Here is a 12,085-nt window from a genome sequence, read left to right as displayed (position 1 = left end):
ATAGACAGTATATAAGTAGTGGACATAGTCACCATGAACTCACCCATTGGTTTGTGGATTGCCGTTTTGAAGCCTTGAGTTGGGTATTTTGACGTTCGCCATCTTGGTTTTTGGCCGTCGTCATCCTGGATTTGTTTAACCAGAAGTGACACAAGAGGGTTGCTGAATAAGAGATTGTTAGCCGACCAAAATGTTACAATTAACTTTCATGAACTGAAAACACACTATGAAAGGCTTAAAGCTGTAAGACGAAAACACAGACAACTCCCAGACCGGACAATGGTAGTGATCTGTCAATCACAAAGTAGCCACGCCCTAAAGCATACCCTGCTTTATCGTCTATTTGACTCTAAATGGAAATAATAATTTACTAAATGAACATCATGCTGTATTGAAGAAGACTTGAAACTAGCGAATGAGACCATAAACTCATGTTTACAATGTTTACCAAGGTAATAAATCAAGTGACAAGTAGAGTCATTTTCTCAGACTTCTATACAATCAGACTTTTGCAACCGAAGGAGTCGCCCCCTGCTGGCGATTAGAAAGAATTCAGGTTTAAAACACTTCCGCACTGGCCTCATTTTTCAGACCCCAGAGTTGCCCACTGGTACCAACCCACAAGCTGTGAATTAAGTCAACCCAGTCAGTTTTTTGTGGGCTGCCTAGATAAAAAAAAACTTGATTTAACAATCCATTCAGATTTGGCTCCCCTTCCTATGTTACATGCAGGCTCATTGGAATGAACCACCATTTTTCTCGCTAGCCAATCAGAGCAAACTGGACTTTTTAAAAAAAATGTTTTAAAAGAGACAGGAAATGGAGCGTTTCAGACAGAGGGAATAAAGGTATATTCAGATAGACAGTATGAGAAAAATAACGTGGTTTCTTTTACATTAAAGCATGTAACATGTTCTAGTAGAAACCCAAAATGAGTCAGAAAATGATACGTCCCCTTTAAATAAGTAAACTCAAACACAAAGAAATTTCACACAGCTGAAATAAATTTGGAAAAACGTGTGCCTAATAACTTTTATTAAGTCATGAGAATTTAAGAAGCAAAGAGCAGAGATGGATGAATTTGTATTTTTGAACAGACTGCGTAGTTAAAGAAAGCGGCCGTCGGAACATCCAGAGTAACTGGAGTCACACGTGCACAGCAACTTATTTTCATAAGTAAGTAAAGTAATGAATCATCCACAACTAAATGAGAAAACTTAACTGATTGTTAAAAATGTCTTTATGCCAACTAAAGAGCAAACAAGGCGTATCATCGTAAGCTCCCTCAGGTTTGCTCTTTAATCATACTATAGCTGGTGTTACATATCAGTCGGTGTTCAAACACCACAAATCACTTCACAGCAACCAAAACATGAAATGTTAATGAATACTGTAGATATGCGTTTCCATTCTGCCTTAATTTCTCTTTTACTCTCAGTCTCTTGTTTTCTTTGGCCTCAACCTCTGACTGGCCCGCCCATAACTCTGCCAGTGGAGCTATCGGCCGGACTACAGGCATATAATGTGGGAATGTTGGACCCAGATGTCTCGGTATTCCCCATCCCTCGACCAAACAGCCTGCCCTGCTCACATGGAACAATAAATTAAGACCATCTATTTTTGTCCAGGAATGCAGTATTTGTTTTTGCTGTGAGTTGAAAAAAGTTGCAGCAGTGTTTAAAGAGTATCATTGCCTTCAAGTGAAAGTCTCAAACCTCTAATATGCTATGTTTTGAGGACATTTAAGGACTTCAGACAAACAGCTTTGATTTTAGTCTTTTGATTTTATCCAACACCTTTGGAAAAGGTTTCATCAGCATCAATTGTTTCAATTCAAAGAAGAGATACTGGAGTCAAAAGATCATCAAAACTGGATTCAGAGGGTAATCCACCATAAGGGCAAAGTCTGCTCCACGGGTCCATGTCTACAGCTTAACTTGTCTGCATTAAATTACATTGTAATCCATCCAATAGTTGCTGAGACATTTCACTCTGAACTGCAAATGTCATCCTGCTGATGTAACCCAAGCTGATGTAACCCATGGGAAGGCATATAGATAGCACGACATTGCAAGAAAATTCTATGTTTTTTCGTACATCATTTCTATGCCATTTTCCACATGTCACTTTTACACCACGCAACAAAACTATGGTAAAGTCTGCAGTTAGGTTTGGGCAACAAAACCACTTAGTTAGGTTAGGCTTGGGAAAAAGTAGTGCATGAGACAGGTAATCTAAAAAAAAGTCATGTGCCTCTGTGTCCTCCGGTGCTCCTAATGGCATCTGCAAGATTTTACAGACTGGAAGAAAACAACCAATCAGACCTGAGCTGGAGCTTGTCGTCTCTGAGCAGCTGTCAGTCACTCATGAAGTCCGATCAAACTAGGCAGCGCTGATCAAATATGAATCAATATTCTGTTACTGTAATGCCCATTTCTCGCCTCAAATGTTTTCAGAAACATGTTGAGATCAGTTGAAGAAATACCAAGTACCGTCCACCAGCCGGTACAAACTTTCTCATTTTACAGCTAAACAGTACACTACAAGATGTTTCTGAAAACATTTTACACAAGAAATAGGCATTACAATAACAGAATATTGATTTATATTTGATCAGCGCTGCCTAGTTTGGCCGTTAGATCGGAATTCGCGAGTGATTGACAGCTGCCTCCGTTGAATGAATAGCCAGTAGGAACACTCTCTCTCTGAAATGACCTGTGATTGGCCAAAGTCTCCCGTCACGGGCTAGATTTTCTAAAGCCTGAAAACAGAGCCATGAGGAGGTGAAGTGTAGTTTTGGCTCAGAACACTTGAATTACAATATGCTGAAAGGTTATTGTGGATTTTTTGCCCAATTATGCCAAAAATATTCTGCCTACTGCAGGTTTAAAATAAGTATGTAAACTAAGTAAACTACGTACAGAAACAATGTAACATAAGTATGGAAAAGGTGTCATAAACATCACTACAAAACACGTCACTAACATAACTTACAAAGCAAAACACCAGTCTCGAACACCAGTCTCCTGGTTGAAAGTCCTGTGTTTGGGACCATTCCCCTCCCCCACCCACCCATCATAAGCAGTCTCTCTCACTTTTTATTCTACGTCACTACCTCTGAGCGTAGCATGTTCATGTGGATACATTCACATTGCAGTCAGTACAGACTACATGGCGTTCAAATGACACGCCAAAAGCAAGAATGGCATTCTTATTACACACTAAATGCCTTGTGAATTATTGCGTCATCCATATACTTTTTTGTGCGACCGGGCTGGCTGATGACACTAGAGATCAGTGGATCACCAAAGTCATCAGCATTCATCCTCTGACGGCAATTTATATCTTTTTGGCAATCTGGCAACAAAAATATCAACCTGTGTCAACCTGGTGGCGCTAGAGGAAAGGTCAGGGGATTACTTAAGTGAGCCGGCTTCATCCTCTGGGGATCACGAGTGTCTGTACAAAATGTCATGGCAGTCCATCAAATAGTTAATGAGTAATTTCTGTCCGACACTGCCATCCCTAGATCCGCACCGCTAACAAGGCTAAAAATCTAAATTATTAAATATGGGGTTTTGATGACGTGGGTAAAAAAATTGAGTAGCATCAAAAAAGTATGCCATATTTTACTTCTGCATTATAAGTCATTTTGGACCAAAGCATCTGCCAAATGAATGTAAAGTAATTTATACACCAGTAATAATACAGCTTATTGCAATGAACCCTGGTCGTGACCATTTCTTGGTTCTGCAGATTTGCCAATCAGCGTCAGAAATGTAGAAATAAGCACAGACCCGTGTCCCCGTGCTCCACACAAGTACCAATCAAAATGTACTAGGCTTCTCTGCTGCAATAATAGATAATCGCCTGGCAGCACTCTGCATGTCCTATAAGCACCATGTTCCAGATTCAAAGCAATAAAGGCACTTGAGGGCTTAATCCAATCTGGCCTTTACGTGAATAGATGAGACCAGAGTCCAGCTATAAGATCTATAAGATCCACCTTTCCAGCACAGAATAATCAGCAGATGGGTTGAAATATATGTAGTGGAATGATATGTGCGTTGACACCATCTCAGGTTGTGTATGTGCACTAGAGATGTATGTCTTCTTCAAATTTAGTCACCGTTTTGTCTGTAAATTTCAGATTTTTATGCAGAACGGGACAGAGAGAGGAAAAAAGGAAGACAGATGTACAATAAAGAGATGATTATTCTACACAGAGGCACTTAACTTATAAAAAAACTACACATACACAAGAGTCCCTTCTCTTGCAGCTGCATCATAGCTTTTATTTGATGCAGAGGCTGCTCCTACAAGTGTAGCTTCATGTCTCGAGTCCCATCCACTGCTGAGTAATGCTGCTCCGCATCAAACAACAAGCAAGACTCAGAGGAGGGAATTCGGCTTCACTTTGTGCTTAAAAATAGATCAGAGGGTAAAAAAATGCTCCAGATTTTGTGATTTCATTCCTAATCAAAATTCAAGACAAGACAGCAGCCCACGAGGCGTTTATTTACATGTGAATACCAAGCGATGTTTTTAAAGAATACTCAACTCGATGATTTACATGCATGGCCACATTTACCATAGGCCTAGTAATGTTTTGACTTTAACTGTGCCTACTGCTGACAGTTAATGAGAGTCTGACGTATGTGGCTTCAGTCTTCAGAGTGAGTCATCTCCAACCACTCATTTAATGATCAGAAGACACAGTAACTGGAGAAAGTTGTGAATGCGTGAACTGGATGTAAAACAGATGTTTCCAGATGGTGAAACTTTTGATTGGTATCAAGTAATTAAAAGCATAGCTGTAATACATAGTTGGGACATTTTGAAGGAACGTTTGATTTATTTAAGTGATTTGTCTTTTGACAATATAGATTAACTTGAAGGAATTAAAATTAGGGCTGTCAATCGATTATATATCTAATCATTATTGTCCATAGTTAATCATGATTAAAAACGTGACAAAGGCAAATGAGGCGACGCAACAGGCGGCCTTCGTCCCCGCTAGTTCTCTGATGTCGGGTTGGTGTGTCCCCAGCTTTAGGTTTTTCTAGTTTCATATGATGCCAGTTTCTTCACTCTAGCTCTAAAACTGAGGCCGCTACAACCTAAAAATCGCAAGTTGCGTTAAAAAAATTGGTGGCGATAAAACAAATTTGCATTAACGCGTTAACTTTGACAGCCCTAATTATAAATCAAACTGATGATAAATAATTGACTATGTGACCTTTATTTTATTATTCACATGGTACGACTTTCCCTGGTGGAATACAGGTCTCATGTTTGGAAAAAAAAACTTCACTGTTTCATTTATCTCAGTCAGTGTTTGCAGGGCTTGAGTGGGTGGCAGAAAGATAAATATGCTGTTGTAGGTTGCCAAATACAGAGGGGTGAATAAATGTACTATAGATTAGAGTGTGTTGAGGTAAGATGTAAGAGGACTAACCTCTATAAAACAAAAATCTCTTTGTTGGGAGATGAGGTCTTTAACACATTTGTGCCCACAACTGAAATGTTTAATTTCTTTTGGTGGAAGTGTTCCCTGGGCTTGCCTATTAGCACAAATGTGGAAAAAAATATCAAAATCGGTCAAACCATGATAAGTTTTTCTTATCATACTATATCTAGTATTCGGACACATACTGTTTTTGCTCCAGACTCCATTATACTTTAGGAAAAAACAGTAGTCCCATGTGCCCAAATACTCCATGATAAGAAAATGGCTGTATCTCAGAAACTACAAGGAGCACAGTCAAGTATTTGGTATCCATTAACTCATAATAAGTTGAATATCAAAGATATGCACACAGTGTAAAATCATATTTCATATGGAAAACATCTAATAAACAATGTTTGCATTATTTATTTATTTTCATTTTTCAAAAATCCTGGTTTTGACTATTAATAAAAGTGTGATTTTTTACTTCATCTACAAATTGCAAAGGTGTACTGTTAGATACTTGCCCAAACTCTATTATGGACATCCTGGCTGACATGCAGCTGTTTCCCAACCAAATACTGTAATATTCCCTAAGCTTGGTCTGTCTGCTGCTTAATGTTATCCCATGCATGTTTTTGCAGTCTGGCTACTGCTGTGTTGCTTTGCCTGTTTGTCCACTGCTTATATATGCTACTCTTGATCTGTTGTTGTATTTCCTGATGCTGTTTGTCTGCTACTGCCCGATGCTTGTGTACTAGTCTGCATGTATTTTATGTAGTGCTTGCGGTTAAATGTAAAGCTTGTTGTGATTGTTTGTCTTTGCTACTTGCTACTCTTGTTATGTTGTTGTATTGCCTGATACTGTTTGTCTGGTACTGTCTTTTGATTGTGTGCCTGTCTGCATTTTTCTTTTATGTAATGCCTGTTGTCATATGTAATGCTTGTCAAGTATGCCAGTGTTGTCTTTTTAACTTTTGACATTTCTTTTTACCACCTACCCCCTTCCCTCAAGAGACTCCGCCTTTTGCGAGGCCGCCATTGTAAATAAGAATTTGTTCTTAATTGAAGAAAAATAGATACTTGCCCATGTCCGCACTAAATTTCAAGACTTTTGACCAATTAGAACAAATGTTGTGGCATTTTCCTTATCATACTAATTATAGTCTTTGGGCACAAATGGGTTAAAAAATCTTTCCCTGTGATCTAAGCCACAGCTTCATGTTGTATGACATGTGCTGAGGAAGTACTACGATACATCAGCTGCATCTTGTTTAATCAAACTGACACCAAGCTCCAAGTGCCACAAATGCTTCGTCTTTTCTGACCTTCATGTCTCCAGTTAGCATGCTGACCATGTTTACCAGTGCTGCCCAGTATACAAGGCACATATTCAGACAGCCGCCTCCTACGTCATTGATGGAGAGCTGCATGCAGACTCCCAACTGGCTGATAATCCATTAACTTTCCTCGACAGTGTGTCAATTGAAATGCAATTTCTTTCACCCAACATCCATAAGGCATTTTAAAGTACATGGCTTTATTTGTCACATGGCAATAATTGGAGTAATTAGTGCTACAATGACACTACAATAATCCATCACAGCCACTTTACATCAAATAAACATACCCTTGTACCTTTACCTTGTGACATTTTGCTATAAAAAACCCTTTTGATAAACCTCAGGCTACAAGCTGATGTTATGAAATGCATCTGACAGGTGATTCCACCTTTTCATTACTCTGCTGTCAGCTGCAGGGAAGGCTGTGTGTGATAAAAAAGGTGCCAAAAAGATCCACTCTGACATGACATACCATTAGAAATCCCATCAGACAATAATTGAGACCAAAGAGGGGCACATCTAAACTGACACAAGGAGGACGTATCCTTTTTTTAAGGTGCGCTACAGCTCAGAGAAGGTTAAAGGTAAAGCACAAGTGAAGACGATATGTGTTTTGAATATAACACATTCGCAGTTTCATGCCCTGCGAGAAAAACAACAACAGAATATCCACTAATGCTGAGTGGCACAATGTGGTGAGGAGAGTGTGACGTTCAAACGCAACAGGATGCGACTGCAGCTCAATGACCATATATGTCTCTTTCCAGCCCCGCTCCACTCAGTCAATACCCTCGACCACAGAGCAAATCTGAAAGAAATGTAAGGAGGAGCCTTTACAAGGGAGAGAGAAAAACCCAGTGGGAAGGGATTGGGACTCTATCAAAGGGACGAAGAACAAAACTGATCCACGCAATTATTGTTTCAGCCCCGCTAAGAGCCCATGGCTTAGGGAAAATCCATCAAGTCATTTCATTAGGACAGACCTCGGCAGTGAAAAGATCTGGAGACAATGGAGCCACTTTCTGGAGAACAGTGGATACACATGAATAAGCTGCTCTCACAGAGGTCAAATGAACACGCAGGCTCATGCCCTGCGAAAAGGAGAAATACTGTCAAGTGAAAACACTTGATGACAAAAACCAAGCGAGACCTTGGCCACGCTTCAGAAAGCAGGTTTAATAAACTCTGAGCTTAAGCCTGAACTCTGAGTTGACTAATCCTGAGGTGGGAAACTCAGAGTTTTGGGTTCCAGAACTTCTGATCAGAGTCAGTTTGAAATTAACTAATAGCTGAACGCAGAGTTATTTTCGGCATAATGAACGTGCATCAGACCCACGGGACTGCACCACCCTGAACGTTCATATGACATATCCGGTTCTGCCAGCTTCCTGCTAGATGTAATAAAGGATACCGACTGTTATTCATCACTTTTATTATCTAATAATAAACCATGGGCTGTATGCTGTATACCTGTACCGTGGTGGATGTATTAACATCTCTGTTCCCAAACAACCGGCTATGTAGTTGTAGGCTATTCACTAACAAGTAGGGCAAATGCACAGGGCACATCCTCCTATACATCCATGGTCTGTGGTCTATTATACATCCATTTTGGAGGTCCTTGATATGAAAAAGTTTGAGATTGCTCTCAAAATCTGTCTGCTTGATACTTTCCATTTACGTCCATCGCTCACTTAATGCTCCTCTGGGAAGCGGCCGGGCAAAAGGTTTAATAGATAAATAAGTAAGTAAATAGTTATAATACTATGCATATTTATAGTATTTCTATTGTTCAACACAGGCCATTTCGGTAGAGACATTAAATATATGACAATAGAATAGAAATAATATTGTTTAACCTTTGGACGGCTCTTTGTAGGCGGACGTTTCACTGGCATCATTGTGGTAGTTGACTTGATTACAGTCCAAAATGGCAGAGGCGTAGGTCTGCTGCTGGGCGCTGGCGTTGCAATGGAACATATAATGAACTATTAATTTTTGGCAAAATATGTTCTTAGGTAACAATCTAGGCTAATATCTTTAAATTCTGATGCTAAACTCTGCTAATTAATGGGCTTCGATACCCGCTTTGATACAGACTGAATGAACGTGGAAATGATGTGTGTCTGGCTCTGTAAGAGGGAGGAGACAGAGAAACTCAGGGTTTGTTGAAGAAAACCTGCCAACCAGCAGGTTAGGTTCACAGAGTTAGTTACCATGGTAACTGACCCAGAGTTTAAATGAGCTCTCTACCTGGAACTGAAAATCCAGAGTTTACGTCACCTCAGGTTTAACACACTCAGAGTTTTCTCTAATCCTGCTTTCTGAAACAGAGCTCTGAGATTGCAGATGCCGTTCTTGTAATCATGGCCGGATTAAGGCATAGGCAATATAGGCAGTTGCATAGGGCGCCACCTTCTGGGGCAGGCTGGCCCCAGAAGGGTTCCTTGATGAATTCTTATGACTTTGGCGATCCCCTTGACTTTGGCGATCCCCTTGATTTTTCATCTAACACCATCACCAGGCCAACATTTCAATTTGTCTTTTGTTTATGACCAAATAGGTTAACAACAAAACTATGGGCATTCCCATCAATCTCTGCTGTACTTTGTGTTTACGTCATTTGGAGCCAGAGTCTGCACAGTAGTGATTGGATCACGAGCCGAGCATGGCTCGTGATCACGAGCCGAGCATGGCCGCAGCTTGCTAGCATGAGCATACTTGCTGCTACGTTAGCTCTTTGGCTAGATATAATATATGTACTATATATATATAATATATATATAATATCTCTATTACATGTTCTATTACACAGACTTGTTATGGAAAGATAAATTACATCTCCTCTCGTACAATTCCAGAGCCTCCGACTCCGCGACTACTTCACTCAGAGCAGTTGTTAATCACAGCTGTCATTCATGACGTCTCACCCCCTTTTTATAGCATCAAATAACTAATTAAAACCAAACTTATCAGAAAAATGAACACTTGAAAATACATCAGCGTGATAAGAACTACCTAAAATGTCATTGATGTTTATTTGACGTGTATTTTGACTTTTTAGTTCGACCCATAACCCATCAAATAAATGATTAACATGTTAACATGACAAACGTTAACATGGCGGGGGTCGGATTTATTACCTATACCGCAGCCAGCCACCAGGGGGCGATCGAGATGTTTTGGCTTCACTTTTGGGGAGCTGTCATGTCGTCCATCTTTATATACAGTCTATGGCTAGTACGCTAAGCTGTGGTGATGGAGTGTCAGTGGTGTGTGTGTGTGTGTGTGTGTGTGTGTGACACACACCAGTAAGCCTTCACTCAATTACAAAACAAGCAGCATCATCACTGACCGCAGTGGACATCCATTAGCAGGCATGTGTGAATGTGTGTGCGTGTTTGCATAGACGTGTTGAGAGAGAAACTAAGCGGGAAGGGGAATAACGGGACTGGCATGACATTAAACCTGACGGAGAGGAAACATCATCACCTGCTGTGAACTACGACGGCTCCACATTCATTTCCACTGGTCCACATCACTCACTAATAAGGAGAGAGAGAAGTGAAGATATACAGCCTGTGCTAAGATCCAAGCTGATCTGATGTACTTGTTAACCATGAGGCAAGGAAAAGACAACATGTAACTGCAAGTATTTCTATGTAAGATTTTGTTTTTAATAAGGCACAGGATATTAGAAGTTGTTTATAAATCAATTACATCTTCTAATAGGGAGATTTTAATATTCTTCAGTTATTATCCTGAGCATAATATGTGATTCCGATTTGATACCTGCGTCATTATCAAATGTCAAAATGTAAATGCAAAAGTGACGAATAAAAACAACCAGATAGATTTTGTATGAAATACAAATCTGAGTCACAATTTGTCACATTATCTCATTACAAAAAGAGACTATCGTTGAATTTTAATTTTGAAAATAATTACTATTTGGGACGAATGAGAAGAATGAGTCAGAAATGAATCAACATAGCAGCTCAGATGACAGATGCGGCTTGATATTGACAGACAGAAAAGTGTTGTCCTGCACAACACCAAGGTATAAAACATAAACTGAGCTACCTCTTGAAATGAACAGGTTTATATATGGTCTATCTGAATCATACAGTTTGCAGATTGAATTACAATGTCAATAGTGTTGTCAGTCCCATCCCAATGAGAAGTGCTTTGTCGAGAAATAGATATATATATCTATACATACACACACACTATTTTTTAGGTGTCCTCACATGACTAATTATATCCTAATAAGGCTCTATTTTCAGTCACTATTCAGCCCTTTGAAGACGTCAAATGTCTTCTATCTGTCCTCCTTTAGTGACATCTTGTTAAAGCGCAATAACACATGCCACAGCCACCTTTAATTAAATCCTCCGGAGTCCCGCGCTTCTGAGCTCTTGTGAACGTCACAACCGCATCACTATGCATTGGCATGCATATAATGGAAGTCGTGTGTAATTCTTTGTAAAACTGCAATGGAGACATAATTCACAAAAAGGTTGAATTTCTCAGTTCAGTTGTAACCTATTGCTTCAGCTGACTGTTAATTTGACGGTTTTATCGAGAGGGGAAACTTAAGAAGAATGAAGAAGTTACGAGAGTGAGCAAATAGGACACCGAATCACACAGAGCACGTAAGAATGTTAAACAACATTAATGCTTACATTTATTTAGGTGAATCTAAACATTGCAGATGTTTTGATCGACTATTAAATCTCCATCAGTATTCACTTTGAGTCATTTTCATGACAATGGTCAGAATTAAAACATACATCGCATGGAGAAGGATTCAAACATTTAAAGGTACAGTGTGCAGGATAAGGTGACATCTAGTGGTGTGGTTGCATATTACAACCAACTGAACACCCCTCCGCTCAATCCTCCTATGAATATTATATTCCATTTCTACTATTAGATCCCCCGAAATGTTACACACTGGTCCTTTAATGCACATAGGCTTGGATTATTCATCTTGTTGATCACAAAAACATTTACATAGGCTATTCATATTTAGTTTTAAATAAAGACAAATACGAAACTCTTCATGATCATGAGTACACTACAAACACCACGTTAGAGATGAGATTATGAATCCTCGTCTCAATTGCAAAGTTTCCCAAGATACCAGGAAATGTTAAATTGAATTTGGGGGGAAACTGAGGATTTTAAGGTTTTAATTAAGATTTTATATTGGACTTTAACATTTCACTCAGGGTAAATATAATGTAGTTATAAATACTAGAACAAGTAGATACAGAATATAAATATGATG

This window comes from Sebastes fasciatus, chromosome 9 (assembly GCF_043250625.1).
Source record: "Sebastes fasciatus isolate fSebFas1 chromosome 9, fSebFas1.pri, whole genome shotgun sequence".
In the NCBI taxonomy this organism is placed as follows: domain Eukaryota; kingdom Metazoa; phylum Chordata; class Actinopteri; order Perciformes; family Sebastidae; genus Sebastes; species Sebastes fasciatus.
The sequence above is the reverse complement of the archived record's forward strand: the minus strand, read 5'-3'. Positions refer to the sequence as shown.